The sequence below is a fragment of the Uloborus diversus genome, chromosome 9 (assembly GCF_026930045.1).
Source record: "Uloborus diversus isolate 005 chromosome 9, Udiv.v.3.1, whole genome shotgun sequence".
Taxonomy (NCBI): domain Eukaryota; kingdom Metazoa; phylum Arthropoda; class Arachnida; order Araneae; family Uloboridae; genus Uloborus; species Uloborus diversus.
Genome location: NC_072739.1, coordinates 44,928,441 through 44,946,712, shown reverse-complemented (window position 1 = coordinate 44,946,712; position 18,272 = coordinate 44,928,441). Strand labels below are relative to the sequence as shown.

Sequence of the window (18,272 nt, the reverse complement as noted above, 5' to 3'; positions counted from 1 at the left end):
GATTGTAGGGACTGTTGTTCTTATTCTATTAGGCGTTTTAAGAGGCTGTTGTAAATATTCCGGCTATTTGAAAAAAATTAAAATTCATGCATTTATGTACAAAAATTAATTACAAGGATTATATATATTAAACAATAGATAATGGCAGGATAATTTTTTTTCTTTTTTTTTCAATTGTTGAGATTTTTCTAATCACCTACCAGCAATGAAATTACTACCAAAGGTTTTAAAGGTTTAAACTTGTATTTCAAATGTTTTTTAAAAAGGGTTATATTTCCAGTTCACTTTTGCAGAGAAGTCTTAAAAGAACAGTATCTGCAACTTTCTAATGTTTTTTTCCCTTTCCTTTTCTTTTCTTCCTTTTTAGCATTTTTGTCATCTATTGTTTTCAAGTTTTATTGTAAAAGCTTGCTCATCCAGTTTCCGCTGAAACTAAAGCATGAAAAAAATGTCAAATTCGAACATATCCTTATTAGTATGAAATCCAAACTGCATTTCTTCAAAATATCTCAAAAACTCATTTCTTCAGGTAGGGACCTTTACCTTCCCATGGCAGTATATATATATATCTTGGTACAAAAAAAAAGTAAAAATGTTAGATCATTTGCAGAAGAACTATACCTTTCAATGAGTAAACCTTTACTATCCCAGTAGCTAAAGTCCTACAAAAATAAAAACAGGCTACTTGGCTTAACCTAAGTTGTTTCAATATCTTGCTCAACCTGTTTCTCTCTCTCTGTCTTGTCTAGTCTGCAGGCGATCCTTAGGAAAATATTTAAATTTAATTAATTTTTCATTGTTTTTTAAATTGAGCTGAATGTAACTCAAGCAAATTATGATAAAGGTCAAATTAGAGCGAAAGTAGTACCTGTTTCCATTTAGTTCCACTTTTAACCAAATTTTCATTGGAATTCTTTCATTAATTCTTAAAATTTTGCAGTCATAATAAACAGCGAAGTGTATTCTGCTGCGCAATCCCTTTGAGGTGATTGATGCAAAAAATAAATCAGCACGCTCTTCCTTTAAAATATACCAGCAGACCAAGTTTTGTCTGAATATTTGTATTACTTTTTGAGATGTAGCAGTCACGTCACGCATGCCAGAGAAAACATTCCATTTTTCTCCCCGTACACACAGAATTTCGCCCCAAGAATCAATCGGTTCTAAATTACATTAATTACCAAATTTCATTTGAATTCACGTGCTAGGTTTTGAGGTAGAGTGGCTACAAAGGGATAAAAAAATCAGTCTAGCACAAACACTTACACATTTTTCTGGAAAAAAAGGTCAAAATGAATTCAGCAAGTGTCAGAACCTGTAAATGCGTCCAAGTTGAAAATAAAACTTTGAATCAACACTCCTATAAATTAGATATCTTCCTCTTAGTTTTAAATTTTAAAGACTTTCTTTCCATCATATCAGTAATTTTCACAAAAAGTTTATTTCAAAATTTGTATTAAAAAAAATTATTAAATTCTTTTTTTTTTTTTTTTTTGATCAGTCAAAATTGCCCCTTGATATCAATCAGCCCAACGACTTTTGATGCAGATCTGTTCATTTTACAGTTGCCATATAGTGAGTCACGTGAAATAAGCTAATGTAAAGTACGAGAAGTAAGTTTGTGCAGTGGTTGGAAGTAGCGCGCTACAAGTAGCGACGCTACTGTAGTAGCTACATTTTTTAGTAGTTTGTAGCGTAGCGCACTACTTTCTTAAAAAAGTAGAGTAGCGAGTAGTTCGATACAAAAAAAAGTAGTTTGTAGCGATTTCTGGAAACTACTTTTAAATAAATTTTCAAAAAAAAAAGGAGGTTTCAAGCGAATCTGACGGGTGCAAGTTTTACGCAAGTGTAACTTGCACCAATCAAATTTGTAAGACTGAAAAATTTGAGCTGACCTCAGACATATTATTTTCGTGCCATTTGTTCCATCTATGACGCCGTTAGTTTGTTTGGCATCGAAATTTTCACATTTCCCAAATATTCGCCTTGAATAGAGCATGAGAAAGAAAAGAAAAAGCGATAACTGCCAATTTAGTACCGCGTTTGCGTTTTCTGAGAGAGGGGTGGGGGAGGGGGGCTCAAAAAAGTGTCTATACGATTTTCCATGAACATACCTGTAATTTTTGACATTTAAAAACATCCCTCAAACTGTTTCAACCCATTTCTTAACTTCATATTACCGAATTTAAATATAGAGAACTGAAATCTTACTGTATTAAAAATAAATAAATAATAATAAGCTGTGTTATTGAATAAAAGCACTATTAGGATGCACAAACTCAATGGAGGAGAATGAAATAAATTGAAACAGTATGGTACATATAGTATGTAGCTATAATAAAATGCAACATTACAATAGTACTGTACAGTGGATACAGTAATTATATTCTACACACTCTTTAGTTGTTCTAGCATATCGAAAATCTTTACATTTGTTTAGTTGCCAGAAACTTTCTATTTTTCCCTCAATTTTTGAACTTCAGATAAACTTATGGGAAGTGATGTATCATCAACTTCATATTTAGAATGAAAAAGAAGCGGAGCGACTTGTACACTGACAAAGCGATGTTTCGACTAGTACGGTGTGGGGAACTTCCGCTTTCAGTGATTGCTAAAGGGAAAGTTTATTCACGAAACTAATATTAAGTGTGTTGCGGGTGAGGAATTCGCGTTAGTTCCGAAATTCGTTACTCGAGGAAAACTCCGCATAAACCGAATCGCGTTGCCGCGCGAGTTCACTGTAGTTTAAAATTGTACATTGAAGAGAAGTAAGCTTTTATTTCATATTTCGGATATTTATTAATGTTCGATTATAAATACTAGAACCGTTTTTCATATTTTTCTATTTCTTTTTTTTTTCTTTTCTTTTTTTTAAAACTGATTGAGTGTGTTGATACATTAACCTAATAAAAGTCAATTATTAAAAATTTTAGTTTTTGAGACTTTCGGTAAAATTGAAAAATGCTTTTATTTCATTTTATCAGTGGCATAAGGTGGGAGATAGAGTCCAGGTCCGGACCACTAACTTGATGATCAAAACCAATTAATTAGTTCAAAAAATATAAGTTCTCTATAAGATTAACTCCTGTAATAATAGTTAAATTTTGTTTAAAAAATGTTTTTTTCATCGTCTAAAATCAATTTTATGAATGTGTATGTATGAGTAAAATTTAAATTAAATTATGACTGCATCTATTTACATTTTCAAGTAGCCAAGTTGCACTTCTTGAATTACATATTCACTGTTAGGAATGGATTAAAAATTTGAAGGTTGAATTCTTTCAACTTTTAATCCTTTCCTGAAGCGAATACAGTAAAACCTGAAGTTGACCACCTTTGTAAGTTGGCCACCTGTTTAAGTTGACCACTAAATTGGTGCACCGCGAGTGGCCAACTTACACAGGGTTCACTGTATTCGTAAAAATGCTTCGAATGACAAATTGGCTAATTGAAGGAAGGAAAGAATAAATAATTCTTAGTAAAATTCCATGTTCAAATAAGCCAATTTATTAGTCTAAACCACGTTTTGAATTCTTTTCGTTCAATCCTCAAACGGTGTGTATGTGTATGTTTTTATTTATTTATTTTTTAAAAAGTAGCGAAGTAGCGACTACATTTCAAAAGTAGTTTGTAGTTGCTACATTTTGAAAAAAGTAGTTGTAGTTGTAGTTAACTACATTTTTCATAAAGTAGTTGTAGTTGTAGTTCGCTACAAAAAAAATGTAGTTTTTCCAACCACTGAGTTTGTGTGTAAGCTATTTCCTGGAAAATAGCTGAGAATTCAAGACAGGAGAACATTTTTAGGAGTTTACAAGAAACTCATTTAGCAAGTCCCATCTTCAAAGGAGACATTCATTAAAGGCAGTTAACATTTTTTCTCAAATTTAATGCTAAAAAGCATTCTCAAGCGTTTAAATCTCCAATACCAGAGCAAATTTTGGGCCATTGACATTTTTGCCTGGGGATATTTTTGGCGTATACCCTAGGAAAATAAGGTCTACTTAACTTTATTTTTTTAATTTTTGCCAAAATTTTGAGTCTCTCAAAGATAAGTCGGCAATGAAAAATTTTAGGTTGTCAGCCGCAGGCAAAAATCAGATAATTTTTGCACATTCTTGCAACACTGCACATTAAGAAGCACTAATGTAAATAAGTGCAAACTGATAAGCAAAGCAATTTGTTTAAAAGAGGAAAAAACCTTTTTTTTTTTTTTCATATTTTGGCTGCTTTTTTATATGTAAAATGAAAACAAAACTTTCGGAAAAACTTCGGCTTAAAAGAAGTACTCTGAAGATATAGAAACAACTTTATATTGAAAATACTAAAGTACTAAGGGACTGAATGAAAAGTTCAGACAAAAAACTATTTGAGTTGTATAGAGTCGAAAACCTGAATAATAGGTTTCGGAGATTAAGTTTCACTGTTTGTCTGGGCGCCTTTTGTTGCAATGCAACGCCGCCGGTTTCTTTTTTTATTCAGACTTTTGGTGAAGCAAAAAAAAAAAAAACGAATGACTTACAGAGTTACGTTATCAAGGCAACTTTGAGGTTAGTTATGAAATAAAATTCGACTTATACATGTAAATTATATGGACTCGATGAAATTCAGCTTATCGAAGTTTGACTTACTGAAGTTTCACTGTATTTGCTGCTTTGGTAGAACTATAAAGATGTCCAATTTTTCCCGCCTGGACAGCCAAGAGGTTTGTTTTTCTCTCAAAAGTCCTAACAGACTAATGGACAAACAAATAACAGGCTACATAAACTGCACTCCCCTCCCTTTACAAACCAACGGGGGGAACTTTATCCGGTGGATTTTGGTTAAATACACTGATGTTTTTGTATCGATCAGGCATGACCCCAATGAAAGTAGTAAAAATATGTTGTTATAGGGAAACAAATTAATTGATTTTTTTCCCTCCTAAGAATAAAAATCTTTTTCATAAAAAATAAAATTACTGCACCTAAAAATATGCTGCAGTAACCTGTTATTTCTGTTTAAAATGCATCACAATTTTTGTGATTTGTCAGTAAAATAGCAACTAGAATGCTGCCATGGGAAGGAAAAACGCTGTATCTGAAAATTTTTCTCCCTTTTTTTGCATTTTTGGTATGTATTCTGTAGCTGTAGTGTACAAGCTTGCGAATTTGGTTTCTGCTGAAAATATAGCACATTAAAAACATCTAACTCCAACATTTTTCCATATTATTGGTATGGAATCCAAAAGGCATTTGTTCAAATGATCTCAAAATCTCATTTCTGCAGATACTGCACTTTACCTTCCCACAACAGAATGTATGGTCACATGTTTTTAAAATATGAAATAATGTTATATTATTACAGTTGTCATGCCAAACTACAATGTGGCGAAAGCCTTTAGACCCATCAGTTTTACTTCTTTTCTCCTAAAAACTCTGGAGAAACTGATTGATAGGCACATCAGGGATTGTGTTTTGATAACCAGCCCTCTTTCTAAGTGCCAGCATGCTTATCAACCTGGAAGGTCCACTGAGACTGCACTTTATGAGCTGACAACAGCTCTGGATAATGCAGTCAATGGACAAGAAGTAGCTCTCGCTGCTTTCCTTGATATTGAGGGAGCTTTTGATAAGGTCCCTACTGAGACTATTAACGATTCTCTCGCACACAAGGAAATTGATCCCATGATATGTACCTGGGTTAATAGTCTGCTAACACCCGTATGGCAAAAGCTTGCATGCTGGGCAGAACTATGATGGTGGGTAACTGCCGTGGCTGCCCACAAGGGGGCGTTCTCTCCCCTTTGCTTTGGTGCCTGGTGGTTGATGAACTTCTGGAAAGAATTCGTCGCAAAGGTCTGCACTGCATTGGCTATGCGGACGACATAACCCTTGTTATTAAGGGTAGGTTCCATGAAACTGTTACAAATCTCATGGGATGGAATTCTCACCTTAAGCAAATTACCGATAAGGCCAAGAGAATCTTTTGGTCTTGTAGATGAGCAATTGGTATCAATTGGGGCTTTTCTCCAAAAATCGCTCACTGGGTTTATACTAGAGTAATTGTACCTACGGTTACGTATGGGGCAATTGCCTGGTGGGGTAAAACCTGTACCATTACGGCTGAGGGTTGCCTCACCAAAGTACAAAGGATGGCTACTATTACTATCACTAGTGCCATGAGAACTACTCCTTCCCATAGCCTTGATCTACTTCTAGGCCTTCTTCCGTTGCATAAGCAAGTGTAAATGGAGGCGATTCTGTGTGCATACCGCCTCAAGCTCATGGGTCTCTGGAAGTCCCCTTGTTACCTGTCTCTGTACGATAAACTGAGTGCAAAGACTAGTAAGCATCCTTACTTTATGATGCCTTCTGACTGGATGTTAAAACAATTCAGCTTTAATGCCAATTATAACATTGTGTTTCCGTCCAGAGAGCAATGGAAGGATGTACAGGATATCATTGGCAATGCACACGAAATCTGGTTCACAGATGGTTCCAATTCTTCGTCTGGAACTGGTTCTGGTGCATATTGCAGCAGCAATAACACTAATCTGTGCTTCTCTTTAGGGAAGCTAGCTACTGTCTACCAGGCAGAAACTTTAGCCATATTGGCTTGTGTAAACAACTGCCTAGATCGAGGCCTAAGCGGGAAGGTTATCAGAAAATTCTCTGATAGCCAAGCTGTGTTGAAAGCTCTCAATCGTAACTGATTTTCTACCAAAACAGTTTGGGAGTGCCATAATGCACTGGTAAGACTAGCTGGCAGTAATAGGGTCTCCCTTTACTGGGTTCCTGGTCACCGTGACATTTTAGGTAACGAATTGGCAGATCAGTTAGCTAAACAGGGCTCCAATGTAACGTTTATGGGACCCGAGCCTGTCTTCTGCCTGCCCTACAATGCAGTAAGGACTACTGCAAAGAACCTTCTTATGGATGAATCTTATGGCCTGTGGCTTCAGTCTGAGTCTCAAAGACAGGCCAAGACTCTGAACCAGCAGCCTCCCTGGCTCAGGTCCAAGGAACTGCTTAGCTTGAGCAGGAATGAGATCAAGAAGTCTGTTGGGTTACTAACTGGACACTGCTCTCTTAATAGGCACCTTAATCTGATGGGTGTTATCGACAACCCTTCGTGTAGAGGATGTCATATGGCTGATGAAAGCTCTATTCATGTGCTATGTGAATGTGACTTCTACTCTGCACAAAGATTTGAGCACTTGGGATACCACTATGTAGATCCCTGGGAACTGCCTAGAATTTCGGTTAGGCAACTGCTGAGATTTATTTCTGTTACTGGGCTCCTTTAGTAGTCTAAGTGGGGATAGTACAATAGACCTGTGGTCTCGATTCTCGCGCTGTTTTCAAGCGCCCCCCCTTTTCACTTCATACTTCATTACAGTTGTCATAACAAGATGTTCTCCTGCAGGTACATGATCCGGAAATCTACGACGACGATGTTTTCTATCGTCAACTTGTCAAAGATATTATTGAAAGTAGATCTGGTATGGATTCAGCAGTCTTAAGGTAAATCAAAACCATTATCTCTTTCATTTATAGTCTAAAGAATTTTAATCTGAGAAGCCTTACTTTTTAATTGCAGGGGGAAAACCTTTTAAGTGCTTTATTTTAGTGCTGTGTTACAAAGAGCCCTTTGAGTGCTTAATATTGAAAAAAAAAAAAAAATTCTTTATCATTAGACGAGGTGCTTTATTTTTGATTTTTTTTTTTTTTTAAGCAAGTCTTAAAAATATTAAAATTCTCTCATATTTTTTTTTTTTTAGTTCTCTTTCTTAATTATTTCGAATCCCTTTGTAGATTTCTTTTACTGAAATTTGACATTTCAATGAATTACTAAGGTTACTTTGTTATTGATTGAAATTGATTTTTTGTCTTTTGAAAATTAATATCATTTACATTATGTTCCTTAAGGGACACCTCTTTTACCGTCTTTTACCCTCACCGTAAGGGATTTTTTTTTTTTTTGGTCCCAATCCCTTTAAATAGGTGCCTTCATCTATTTACCTCCAATTAAAGTACAGTCTCGGAGAAAAATTACTAAAATTAATTTATTTATGTGTAAGTAGTATTGAGTTTACTGGAATGCAAGGTCCACTTTTTTTCAAAAAATTAACTGACTTTTTTTACTCTGGTATGTAGAATGAAGCAAGTGGTTGATTTTCAAAACGATTGACAGTGTGGTGTTCTGACTTTTCCCATTCAATTTAATGTTGATATTTTTTTTTTTGGCATAAACATGTAGTGAGGCATTGTTTTTATATTAAATTCATTGCATTCACTGCCTTTTTCATGGATGTAAATATTTAAATTAATAAGCATTTATCAATTACTTTAGTTAGCTAGTAATGGAAATTTCCTTGTCTTGACCAGAAATTTTGCATAAACTTTATCTTTTTTTGTACGCTTTCAGGCAGCTTTTTCATTTTTTGTGCATTAAAGAAAAAAGTAATATTTGTTTGTTAACTCTTTGATAATTTTGAACATCTTATCACGCCCTAGTCATCATGTTTCAAAAGCATTTTATACTTACAGTTGGCTCTCTGTTTAATGACGGCTTTTCACGGGTCCAGATGGTCCTCTATGGTTTTAAAAGCATTCCATTTAAGGACGATTTTTTGTGGTCCCTTAAAAGTTGTTAAACAAAAAGCCAGCTGTATTTTTCTCATGCTAAATTTTCATTGTCAAACAGTTGGAGGCGCAGGGCAGTAGCTAGGCATTGATAGAAGGTAGGGCACTTGGTTTAGATGGCAAGTTACTCCAAAAAAATTTTTTATGGGGGAAGACTTTCATGTATCTTACGCATGACCCCGGACCATCGGTGGGTTAAACAGAGCTGAAACTAATTTTACTGAACTGCTCATCTAACATTTTAAAATTTCAATGCAGTTTGTGTCCTTTAGTGCAATTCATGAGTGTTACTCCAGAGAATTAAATATTTTTTATGTGCAAAATATTTCTTTATCGTAGTTAGCTACAGTGTTTGAGAAGCCATATTTGTTTCTCCTTAGTATGTGTGAGTGTAAAAATGGATGTATTTATTCCTTATATGTTGTATATTGAAATGTATAATTCAATGTGAAGAGTACTTTAATCCTCTCTCATATGTGTTACCGATTTATTTAGTATTATTTAAGTATAGAAATATACAGTTAGGCAGTAATGTATTTTTTGTCAAGGTAACAAGAGACATAATTAAATTTTTAAAAGCACCCATAGAATTTATTACAACGAAAAATTCTTCTACATATATCATGAGTGTTACTTTGAACAGGTAACATTCAACAACTTAATACTTTTTAAATTTCAGCAAAGATAATTAAATTACTATAAAATTCGACAGTACTTATTCTAAACTCGCAACATGTCCCCTCGATAAATGCGTAACTAGGAGGAAGGGACTTATAATTTTTAAAAACCATACACGTGTTTTCTCAATCGTAAGCATAATCCAAAAATTTTTATTTTCGCTTTATAGTAAGTAAAAGTAAGGTTTCAAAGAAATTCTGGAAGGAAGTCGGTGGCGGACAAGCGTCCAGGAGACCCCATAGCAGCTACAGCCTTGAAAATTTGTACAAAATTACTTCAAGCCTCGGGGGTGTGCACCTGGGGTTTTATTTTTTAAAATTCAAATTAGTTTTTTTTTTTTTTTGTAATAAATTTTTAAGCTCAAATTTTGCATAAATTGCCTAGGGTTCATTTTATTCCAGTTTGGGCCCAATTTTCACGTAAATTCCAGAATAAGGGGGTGAAACAGGGGCGGCATTTCAGCATTTCATTTGGGGGGTCGAATTTCTTAAACATGTATTACCACAGTGCAGTCTCAAACACACATTAGCTAACGGGAAGTGGTCATAAAATTGGTTTGATATGAATAAAAATTAGCGTTTTATTCACATTAAACCTTTTATTGTGTTAGAAATGTGTTTAGAAACAATTAAAATTTTGATTCATTTTCTAATAAGTTATCATACAAAAGATCTCGATACTAAAGTTTTAATACCTTTTGGAAAAGTTTTATTGTATGAATTTTGGAATTCGAAAGAGCAGGGAATTGTGTTACTAATGTATCAGTGCCCAGTGTCATGTTGTTTTGCCAGTAGAGCTAAATAGAGAAGATGGTGAAAATGCTCATGCCCTTTAGCATGTATGACTTCGTTTGAATTTTTTACCCATTGTGCTTCGAAAATAATTTTCTATCCTCCTGAGACATAAAAAAATCTTTCTCTACTAGCCAAGGGCGCCCATAGGGGGGCAAGTGGGGGCTCGCCCCCCCCCCCTAGAAATTATAACTTCATTGCTTTTAGTACTTTTTTCATTTTAAAAATGCAACAACATTTCTTCTCCGGTCATTAATAAATAAGTCATTAAAAATTTCAAACTTTAATGACTCTAATCTGTCCTGAAATCGGTCTCCATGGGGAAAATATCCAGCTAAACCATGGGGAAAGTATATGAAAACACTTTTTACATCTTGCTCTTCAAAATCACCCAGACAACTTCAAAAATTGTGAGGTGCTTAATTTTTCATCTTTGAATAATCTATTCTCATCTGCCTCCAGCTCTGTTATGCACTATTCCAGACTGATGAGTTCATAGCAAGGACGAAACTGCAGTCTCTGGATGTGAGAACCGACCTTGTCAGTATATTACTTGTAATTTGCCTTGCCTCATGCTATAAATTTTACTCATAATTGAAATATTTTATTTTTTTCGTTTTTAAAATCCAATCCAGATAATATAGAGCCAACCATACAGAAAAATAATTATCATCAAATCTTGTGTTAATTTCATTCGAAACTGAATCTATTACAGGGTTCGTACGCCCTTGAAAAACCTTGAAAAGTGCTTGAAAAAAGAAAGTTCATTTTCAAGTGCTTGAAAACCTTAAAAAAGTTTTAAAACCTTGAAAAAGTTTCTTAGTGCTTAAATTCTCTCAAAAATCAACGAATTGTGCTTAGAAGTTTTAAAAAAGTATTTCATCAATGCGATTTTCTGAACATGTGTTCAGTATGCAACATCGCGAAAAATTGCTTCCGTGTTTGGGATTTCAATCCTTTTGCATCTTGTAAATATTTTGATGTTTTTTACAACCGAAAGATATTTTGACATATGGTACCTTAGATTAGTTTATTTTTTGTTTAATTTCATTAATTAACAAAGAAATTAATTTCGAAACCATGACAACATTGAACTTACTCGGGTTTCGCGGAAAATTGCTCTTGTGTTTGAAATTTCAATCTTTTTGCATCCTGCAAATATTTAAATATTTTGGCTAATCAAATGTTAGTTTCGCATATGCTACCTTAGATTAGTATATTTTTTGTTTAATTTTAATGAAAAACAAATAAATTTATTTCATGGGAAACATGCCACGTCGAACGAACTCAGACTTTGCGAAAAATTGCTTCTCGTGTTTGAAATTTCAATCTTTTTGCATCTTGCAAATATTTAAATATATTCACTAATCGGATGTTATTTTCATATTTGCTACCGTAGATTAGCATATTTTATGTTTAATTTCAGTAAAATATAAGTTTATTTTATGGGAAACATGACAACATTAAACTTAATTCGCGAAAATTTGCTTCCCTTGTTTGAGATTTCAATCCTTTTGCATTTTGTAAATATTTTTATATTTTTGGCAATTAGTAGTTATTTTGACACTGCTACATCAGATTAGCTTATTTTATTTTTTTATTTTAATAACTAAAGAGTTAAAGAATTTATTACCTTGGTCTTGTTTAATTATTTGCTTATTTATTTTTGTAATTTTGAATGATTATCTTTAACTAATTTTTGGCCATAACAGATTTAAAAAAAAAAAAACTTAAATTTCAGCAGTTGAGCACCTAACAAATTAACTTAAAGTTTGTATTTTAAATATAAAGTTGATTTATATAATTTTATTTATAAGTACATCATTTTTTTATGTCTGCTAAAATAAATAAGGTGTTTAACAGGGGTGGTTGTGTTATGATTATTCACTTGAAATCCAGTAGTGTTCGTTTTTATGCTTTTACCTCCTTATATCTCCAATTTTCCCCTTTTCCTCAAATGTTCAAAATTACTACTTTATTATGGTTGTGGGTACTTGGAGCTTACTGAAAGAGGCTTTAATCAGCAAAGGGGTAGATAGCTTAAGGAGGGTCTTTCATCTTCATTTGGATCTAATAAATTGACCAGTACCAGCCTAGCTAGGCCCAGTGCCTGTTGCTGGTTATCAACAGGCACTGGGCATGGTATTTCTATGCAGAATATTTTGACTTAATAAACTATTTTATGAATTGTATGCATAGCAAAAGTTATTGTTGTACATATGTATATTCAAGTAATAGGGGTCTTAGTTTTAAAAATTATCCCCCCCCCCCCGCCCCATTTTGCTCTTTGAAACTTTCAGGTAATTTTTTATGAACTCACAAATCACAATTACACCTGAATATTATTGCCTTTCTAAATTTAAATTCTAATTTCAACAATAGCCCATTTTTTCCCAAAATAAAACTACTTTTGTCATCATACATGTCAACTTCTTTTGAATCTTTTCAATTTCGAAATATGGCTCTATAAATCTGAACTTGCACATTTATTGTCTATTGCAAGTTAATCAATGAAAGCTGAATAGGCTCAAGTTTGCATTCAGAGTATTTATCACTGCTTAAGCTGCTTTTGTATATTTTGAGGTGTAGAGACTGGACTGTGGACTTTCATAAACTTTTCTTACTTCCTAATTTTTAAATTTACTCGAGGACAGTTGAAATGCCTTATTGGCTGAACAGCTAATAAATACATACGAATAATTGATTTGCATACTTATAAATGATTTGCAAACCTAATATTTTTAGAACTTAATAGTGCAAACTGAAATAACTTTCTGGGTAGTGTTTTTGTCCTAACCACCCTTATATTGTAATAAACCACTGTATAGATATTGGAAATGTTGAAACCGGGGGGGGGGGGGGGGAGTGACTTCAAAAACTCCTCTCTGGCAATGCCATTGAACTTGGGTATTTTAGTTTCTTCCCATAAAAGTTAAAAGCACTTATGAAAGGTTTTTTTTAAAGTATTAATTTGCTGATTCTGGAAAATATACAAACCTCTGACTGCTGCAACCTTTGAAAAACCTCAAAATTAAACCTCTTGGTATCTGCTTCTCTTTATGATCGAACTTTTCAAACATTTTCAGAAAGACTTTCAACGCAGTAGATCTTTCATCAAAGCGTCTCTTGTTGTAGAAAAAACAATTTTGATTTCCTATACTTTTCTTGTATTATTGCCTTATTTCTATGTGTTTGTAGTAAATGAAATCTGCATACAATATTTTTAGTACAAATTTATGATATTGCCTTGAAAACAAAATTTTTTACCTTGAAAAGTACTTGAAAAGTGCTTGAATTTTTTTCTGCCTAAAGGGTATGAACCCTGAAGCACTTATGAAAGTTTTTTTTTTAAAAGTATTAATTTGCTGATTCTAGAAAATATACAAACCTCTGACTGCTGCAACCTTTGAAAAACCTCAAAATTAAACCTCTTGGTATCTGCTTCTCTTTATGACCAAACTTTTCAAACATTTTCAGAAGAACTTTCAACGCAGTAGATTTTTCACCAAAGTGTCTCTCGTTGTAGAAAAAGCAATTTTGTTTTCCTATACTTTTTTGTATTATTGCCTTATTTCTATGTGTTTGTAGTAAATGAACTCTGCATACAATATTTTTAGTACAAATTTATGATATTGCCTTGAAAACAAAATTTTTTACCTTGAAAAGTACTTGAAAAGTGCTTGAATTTTTTTCTGCCTAAAGGGTATGAACCCTGTATTACTTCATACAAAATATTGAAAAATTAATGTTTGACTTCACATTATATGCAGATTTTTGTCACTTTTTTTTGCTTTTTTGCGTCTTTTTAAAATTGGCTCGGAGGAAGAATTTTTTTGAAAAGTTTCACGCTTGATTGAAATATACATCTACGTAAAACATAATTTTCAGTTTCAATTGTAGATTGAACTATGGTAGTATGGTGCACAGATCAATTGTAGATTGAACTGTGCCTTGAATAGTCTGAAAATTAAGGGTAGCGAACTGAAGATGTTTTGATAGAGTAAAGCATTTTTCAAAAACTTTCCCCAATACAAATTGAATAAAAATTCAAATGAAGTCATACATGCATGCTAAATGATGATATAAGCTTTTTCACCATTGAAACAATTGTTTTAAAATAATTCTTCTAGTCGTCAAATCACTGCTTTGAAGTTATCGAGAAATGTTTTTATGGTTTTAACTTTTGAAGACCATCTTGTGTTACTCCGAGATTGCATTATTACAGAGCCCATAAAAGGTATTCGTTAATATGGTTTTTTTAATTCAATAATCACATACATTTTTGAGAAGTTTCTATGAAAGCATATAATGCATTGAGCAGCTGAAACGTGTTTCTAGCAGACGAAAGGATGAACACTCATTAAATATACACTAAAAAAATGAGCGTGAAAGTGAATGTAAAATATCAAGGAATTTTCTTGTGAAAACCTTGCAGCCACACCACTTTGAACGAGCCTCTCATATTGGACATACCATTGTTACACTTGGCACACAAGTATGAAATATTTGGCCTATATGAGGAAATGTCTTCTTCAGTTAAAATTAACCATGGTTCTCTATCAACTTCCTATGTTCTAAAAAGGCCGAAAAATACTTCATGAATTTTTAAGTCATCATCCAAGTAACGAAAAACACTTTTTCTAGTTTGGGAATGTGTCGAGTTTTATCAAATAGTTACTTAGAATCAGCGAGATTTTTAAAAATGAACATTGATTTCTAACTTACACAAATTGAATTCACCCATTTTCTATCATTTTATTCAAAAAGTTTGGGGGTGCGATCGCCCCCTCTTGAACCCCCTATTTGCCGCCCCTGGGGTGAAAGATTACTTGCACATATTGCATATATTAATATTATATATCGTTGGAAAGAGCGGAATTTTCTTCGTTCTACCCAATTTGTTTCAGTGCTCTAACTTAATTACGCCGGGAGTTATTTGCGTTTTTAGCTCTAACTTTTTTTAGGCTTAGCTGAAATTTAGGCACAACTTTCTTCATTGAATAAATCAATAAAAAGTGAAGGAATTGTCCCTTTATTTAATATTTTTATATAATGTTCCTTTATTTAAAATTTAGGCACTACTTTCTTCATATAATCTATCAGTAAAAAGCAAAGGAATTGTCTTACAGTTTTCTTTTTGACACTACTGAAAAGAGCGCCTTTTTTTTTTTAACTCCAGATCTAACTCGACCTATAGTCGAGTTACAAGCTATTAAATTTAAGTTCGAATAATCCATTAAAAGTATTGATGTTTTATTTGGCTTTGCCATATTTATGTACTTTTGATTTGCATGTTTCTTCTTTCCCTTATTCACAAAATTTAAGGGTTTCGATTTTAACAGAAAATCTTAGGCTCAACTCTTCAAGCCCCAGGCTAAAAAGCATTATATATTACGGAGACCATAAATATACAAAACTGCAGTTTTGCAATGCTCAGGAGCCCCTTAGCCCTTACGGCTCTGCAAGTTGGTACAAGTTATTTTGAAACCCAGGGAAGGGGTGCTTTTTGATTTAAAGGGAGCTTTTAATGCGTTTTAATCTGTTTCTTTCTAACTGACAATTTAAACCTTTGCGAATCAAATAAGATTGCAAAGCAATCTTGGGGGGTTGGTGAGCGTTAGCAAACAGGGGGCAGAGTCCCCTAGTTCATTTTTAAAAAAAACAAGATATCATGGATGAAATTTGGGTTTAATTCTCAACTGGAGATGACATTTAAAAGATATGAGAACATGTAACATTTCAGCATTTTGTTAAAAATTTTCCTCCAATTTTAGCTTTTATGCGAAAGAACTTTTGAACCCAGCTCAAAACCTAATTTAACGAACAAACTATATTGTCCCCTTACCGTCCCTTAATGAAAATTTCTACTGTGTTTTCAAAAAGCTTTCTCTGTTCCCATTTTCTGTTTCCTTTTGCAAAAACTGAAACTCGACAACGAAGTTGATTTGCTTCGCATTTCTTGCCAAAATTCATCAAAGAAGCATTTTTAAGCCATTGCATAAGTTCCCAATTTTGCTGTAAAAAAATTTGCAGACTCATGTACTTTTTTTTTTTTTTTTTTGTTCCTTTCCCTTGTATTATTGTATTTTTTTTAACAATAATTAAAAGTCTTTTGAAATTTTAACTAACTTTAAGACTTTCAATATTATTCAGTCTTTTTCTTTTGTGTTATTTTTTTTTCTGAAATTATAATCACATATGTGTGGATTATGAAAAATTAAAGTTCTTTGTGCTCAGAGTTTGATTTAGTTAATTTTATTAATTGAATCCTAATAATTATTTTTATGCTGGTGTTTTAAATTATCAAAATGCAAACACAAACATGGGTCTGTTTTTAAAAATAATCTTTAAACGCAATATTGGACTGCTCTACAAAATCCAGAATCACAAGATGCTTCACAAAACCACTGTAGATGGTTTTCAAATCCTTTCATTTCACTTCACCTAACTGCACTAAGCTTAAACTTTGCTCTTTGGTCTCAATATTCGTTTACACTGTTGTCCTAGTTTTTAAGTTTCATTAAAATTTATACTCTGTATTTTCCCATTTGTTACTGGGATCTTCAGGAACCAGGTATAAAGAGACGATAATGCATAAACTATGAAAATACTGTGATCAACCGAGAAAACAAAGAATCTCTAGTTGGAGAAAAAGTAGGGTGCTTTAATTTTGATTTCCATTTTGGAGTGGGAATCCTGTAATTACCAAATTACCTCAAATTTCATTTTAAAAATGTCAATTTTATTTCAAAATCCTTTTATTTCCTGTGTTTTTTATATTTATTAGTTTTACTTTAAAATTTTTGAAGCATTCATACTTTCATAATAGGAAACAAATGGAAATTCAGAAAATAAGAAACAAAATAAGAAAAAAAGTGGATACCAAAGCTAGCAAAGGGCGAAAGCTTAGGTAAATTACACATATTTAAAGACATTTTTTCTTTTCTTAAATTTAACTTTCAAATAAAACTTGCATTGACATTTCAGGTATGATGTTCATCCATATCTTTTGAACTTTATGGCACCTGAACCAACAGCTACCATTACAGATGAAGCAAGGTTAGGGCTTCTTATGTCGATGAAAAAAGAAATAAATATAAGATGAAATGTGTGTGTAAGGATTATTTATACATTGGTGTTAAATGTGTTGTTGTGGTTATTTTGTTTGAATTGGATTTTAACATTTCAGACTCAATGGTGTTACCTTCAAAACACCAGAGAGACTCAAGTCAGAGGATTTATGTGAATCCCAAGCGTGTCCTCACTACACTATCACACAATCGATTTATAATAATTAGTCATAATCAGTTATCGAATCCAATGTGCACATTCAAAACAGAGTACTCAAATGGAGTTAGTCAAAATTGGTGAAATGAGTGTAAACCATGTGCACCCTCTACACATAGAATTTAATCATTGACAAGGGTGTTAACCTCCCCCCCCCCCCCCCCATTTTTCTCGACCATTTTGCCCTTCACTTTTTATTTTCAGCCCTTTTTATTTTGTTCTTTTTAAAAAATATTATTTATTTTTAATAATAATAATTATTATTTTGTTATAAAAGTTTCTGCTACGCCAATAATATACACATATAGATACACACAAAAAATTAAAAAATAAAATCAATAGTTTAAATTTAAAAAAGTCAATAAATAAATTTAAAGAAAAAATTTTAAATCCCTCCAGAAATCTTTATAGCGCCCCCCTGGTCATTTTAAGTCAGTTCAAAGGTTAAAAAAAAAAATTAATTTCACTTCATAATTACATCTCCACTAATAGCAACGACATGCAATAAAGTATGTTGATATTATGTCAGTAACTTCCCGAGCGTGATTATCTTTGAAATTGACTGGTGTGGCTAATGTGCATTGACTGATTTTGCTGATAAATTACAAAATGAAGATACAGTAAAACTTCTTTTTTTTTTTTGAGGGACACCTTGTCTCATAACATTTTTCTGGTCCCAGTCCCTTTGAATAGAGATTTCAATGTATTTGTGCCCGAATCAGGATTTGAAGAAAAACATTTTTTCATACAAGTCCAGCTCTCCTGGGTTTATGATCAAATGCCCATTTTTTTAAACCCGCCCTCTCCCCCCAAGATGAAAAGCCCGGGCTGTTGTGAGGTTTTTTCAAGAATCATTTTATAATCACTGTTGAAACATTGTACTAAACTATTG

At 33.0% G+C, this 18,272-nt stretch overlaps 1 long non-coding RNA gene across 2 annotated transcripts in view; it reads left to right on the top strand.

Moving 5' to 3' along the window:
• LOC129229784 (uncharacterized) overlaps positions 1-17,206 on the top strand; it is a 43,960-nt gene extending 26,754 nt beyond the window's left edge. For both annotated transcript variants that reach the window (XR_008581115.1, XR_008581116.1), the window contains exons 5-7: positions 7,405-7,502; positions 16,923-17,003; positions 17,081-17,206. This is a non-coding gene — a long non-coding RNA (uncharacterized LOC129229784). The remainder of the gene's footprint in view (positions 1-7,404; positions 7,503-16,922; positions 17,004-17,080) is intronic.
• Positions 17,207-18,272: the final 1,066 nt, after the last annotated feature.